Source organism: Apium graveolens, chromosome 2 (genome assembly GCF_009905375.1).
Source record: "Apium graveolens cultivar Ventura chromosome 2, ASM990537v1, whole genome shotgun sequence".
NCBI lineage: Eukaryota > Viridiplantae > Streptophyta > Magnoliopsida > Apiales > Apiaceae > Apium > Apium graveolens.
In genome coordinates, this window is record NC_133648.1 from 433237 (window position 1) to 437913 (window position 4677).

The following is a 4677-nucleotide window of genomic DNA, read 5'->3' on the forward strand; positions in this document are numbered from 1 at the left end:
CTACCAAGACTTCAACGATTTTCCACAGAGCACACCGACTTCTTCTCTTTACTTTCCTTATCTTTGTCATCATTCTTTCCGACTTAGGGTTCATTTGTTAAATCTGAACAATATATTCTGAACGATTACAATTTCTGAATGAATTGATAATCTGAACTAAATCAGTAATACCTGTTTGATATATTGTATTAAATTTTCTGAATGAAAAAAATTCCAATTTTTTTACATTAAATTTTATCATTTGTTTTTGTAGTGTTTCACCAAATTTAATTTAATTAATTACCCGATTATAAATTATTATTATATTTTATAATTATTTAAAGTATATACACATTACACGGTTATAATAAAATAAACGGAATTTACCAAAAATACTACTTTTTGTAAAATTATTTGCAATTTTATAAATTTCTGAAAAAATTTGTAAAAATACTTTTTTACTCTAAAAATATTTGGAAAAATATGATGTTATAAGGATAGCTTTTACAATATTTATTTGATTCTCAATCATAAAAGAGTGGAAGTTGTGAAACTATAGAAAGGTAAATTCATCTAGGGCTGGCATACTACTGATCATGGATGGTTCAGCTAAATGTTTTATACTCACTCGTCCAGAAGAATTTGGACTCGTCCAGGTGAATAAATATCCCAACAAACAATATGAATAGCAAAGTAAGGAATCGTTCAGTCCAGCCAGTTTCGTTCACTTGTAAACAAATGGGCCCTTAGTGGCTAGGGCTGCCTAAAGCAAGTCGCGTATAAACTATTAAAATAAAAATTATTATATTTTTGAAGAACCCGATAACATTGTTATAATGTATCGAATTTTTTTAATGTATATCTAATCTATATCTATCTATTACTATTATATAAAAAACGTAATATTAAAAGTTTTGATATGATACCAGTTTTTTGATACGCGCTGAATTTACCGAATTACCCTTATTTTACTTAAAAGTTTTATTTGCCTTAATAATCGAATTATAATAGAAAAATAAATAAAAGAACGTTTTCAACTATAACACGTTACATTTTTTATTTCTCTCAATTAAAACAACTTCTCTAAATATCACGTGCAAGTTTATTTAATAAAATAGAATAATAATTGTATTATAATCACTAATAACTAATAAATTACATTTTTCGGCTACTTAATTGTTTATTTATTTAATTATTATTTTACTTAAAAATTTTGTTAAGCTCCTTAATTGACTTTAGCAATCCATAAATTTCTTAACTATTTTACAAGAATCGTTTTACAAGAATAACTTAGCATCATCATTCTTATTTCTCAACAACAATAACAATCACATCTCATAATTGCAAAACCCTCTATTCTTAAAATAATGCAAAAGTCAAAATCATTTGCATCTCTAACCAGTAGCTATCGCAGATATATTTTGTGCGGGTCCACAGTAAAAAGTATTTGTTTTATATAATTTTTACTATTAATATAAAGACAAAGATATTTAAAGTAAGCATTATCTTACAATTCAATTACATAAACAAAATAGAAAAAATATTTGATTTTTGAAGTCGAATTATTTATCTATCTATATTATTATATTAAATATGAAACTTTACTGTCCTTCTTTCAATTACTTAATTGCCCTTTTTCTAAAAAAATTAATATTTTACTCAATTGCACTTACTTAATTAATATCTAACCAATTATCTTTATAAGTAAAATACGTTGCCTTTTTTATTTTCACCAAATAAAACAACTCTTTTTGTACAAATATTTTAGACAATTCTTTTTAATCTATTTTTTTTAAAACTTGTTAGTTTTTTTTTATTTTCTCCAAATAAAAAAATATTTCTCTAAAAATATTATGAATAAATCTGTTTAATATATGCTGATTATCTAGCTATACATCTATCTATCTTCTTCAATGCCTCGTTCACCCCCTCTGGCAAAATACTGGTTGCCCAGAACTCTTGACAAAACCGAATAACATCAGTCCCTACTATCGTCCAAAATGACTGAAAAAACCGGGATTTAATCCATTGAGACCCGCTGATTTATCCGGGTGCATCGTAAACGTAGCTTCCTTGACCTCCTACTCAGGGGCGGAACCAGGAATCTAACATGGGGGGGACCAAAATAAATAAAAGTAGAAAACATACCGATTTATTTGAGATGTGCACGCCTTTCTTTGATCAAATAAAAAGAATCAATGATCTCCTCGACAGAAATGATCTCCACAATCTCCTTTTCAATATACACTATCAAATAATGCCTAAGAAAATCATCTTCCATTCGATTGCGAAGACTTGTTTTCACAATTTTCATAGCAGAAAAAGCTCGTTCAGATGTTGCAGTAGATGCTGGAAGAGTCTAGACAAGCCCTAATAGTCTATCAACTAATGGATACATGTCAGCTTTCCCTGTGGTTACCAATCCATGACATAAATCACCAAGAGTAGACAGATTCTTCAAATCTGGATGAACCGGAACATCTAACCCATAATGTTGTAGTTCACACTGTAGATGGATTTTTTCATCTCCCAAAAAATCTTCTGGATAAAACTTTTCAGCTAACTTGCAAATGTTCATCTTCACAAGTAGTTGTTTGCTTCTTCTTGGGTTGAAAATAGGATGTAATCTCTTTTCTCTTACTCATATTTACGGATTAGATGCAAAGGTAGAGTAGATAAAGAGAGATGATATTAGAGATTGTAATTTTGTAACTTGTATGTATAGTGTGTGTGACGCCCTCAATCTCGGGGTTAGGAAATGAGGATCCACACACTCTTAATCCATCAATTAAAAAAGCATAAACCCCGATTAACTACTAACAGGATCAACAGGATAAAGTATGAGACAAGATTACAACTACCAATCATAAAATATAACTTACAACCCCAAAATACCAATAAATAAACAATATCGATTCCGGCTGGAAACCGACAGATAACCCATTGTATCTTTAAACATTTCCTTCTAGGCGCGTGCTCACTCAAAATACCACTACCTGCTCTGGCAACTAGAAGCCCTCAACACGGTAGGGACCACCAGGTTCACTCTTACGAGTAGTGCGCCTAAGCCTGGCCATCTTCTTGCTTAACTGCCATGGTTAGATTAAAACAAAACATATGAGTATAAAACTCAGCAAGTAACTATATAGCAGTTCTACAATATCAATTCTCAATATACTTTTACCAATTCTCATCTTGGGCATTATACTTTATCATTTCTAGGTGGCAGATTTCTGTCTTTTGGGCTATGAAAGGGTTAAGAAGAAAAGTTTTGGGCTTTCAGGAAACAAGGTTCGAGATAGGGTGAAAGCCAACATTCATCACAAATCATTATCAGGATCACAATTGATCTTATAAAGGAAAGCGATAATCTTTACATCATTGGGAATCAATTATATGATTGATAACAGAATCAAAATTCAGGGTTCACAAGCTGTAAGCTAATCAATATCACAATCAACTCTTTTCAAACATTATATACCATTTCTTTTTCCATAAACCATTCACAAAATAAAATTTCAATAATAATGGAACCCTTGATTGGACTACTTTAACTTTCAATTCATATTTAATACGGGTGATCAGCCCGTATCGACCTCCATCCGGTCTTTAAGGTACCAATGGCATAATTTCAGCCTTAAGTTGGACTAGCCCCACTAGCCTCTTACCATGATTGGACTAGTCCCACTAGCCTCTTACTTTCCAATCCAATCCATCAGGAATTCGTTTGAAAAACCTTTTTGTTGGGAAAGAAAGGTTTTACTAAATTCATTTTATCATTACCGAGCATATGAAATCATTCAGACTCTTTCAAGTCGAAACTCATTCTTAAATCAAATTTCAAGAATTCAAAGATAAGGAAATGAATCAAGGATAAACAAAGTTCAATTCTAGGGATCTTGATCAAATGATAACAAGGTACTCAAATTAGGGAATCAAGACCGTTTCAAGGATCAATAGGGTATAAGGTAAACAAAAGAACGAAAGACCATTACACAAGGGGTTCTTAAAGATTCTCATAGGGTTTACAACAGTTCATGATATTAAAAAGAAATAGGATAAGAAAAGGTTATTAAAGGGTTTGAACAATAATCTTATCAATAGCAAGTTCACAAGAACAATAATAAGGTATCTCAAGAATCAATAACATGGGTATATCACTAAAACAGTTCAATACTCTACATGGCATGAACAATATCCTCTCTATAACAATTTCACAAGTAAGTAGAGTTACTTGCCTGAATTTGCTTTCCGGTTTCACAAAGGTTGAACTACTGCCACCTAGTACACTCTTCCCTTTCCTAGCTCGAATGCCCTCACGTATCGAATCTACAATCCAAAACCAAACCTTAATTAGTTCTCAACTAACGTTCCTGGAACGTTCACTCATTTACGATAGCTTGATTATACTTTCGACTCGAATATACGAGTATAGCTTATACATATAAGCACATAGCACATAGCATATCCCTTTTTGCAACTTTTATATCCTTATATATTTAATAATCGAAGCGCACTTGCTTATTCTTAGCTATTTCTCCAATCACACCATTATAACTCTTACGAGTATATGATTTATTCACAACCAAACATTTACGTCCATATCTATCACTTATATCTTTTAAAATCAATCAACTTAGTTCCCTTTTCTTTTATTCATTAATTCGAACCACATACTACAATCAAGCAAACAAGTTC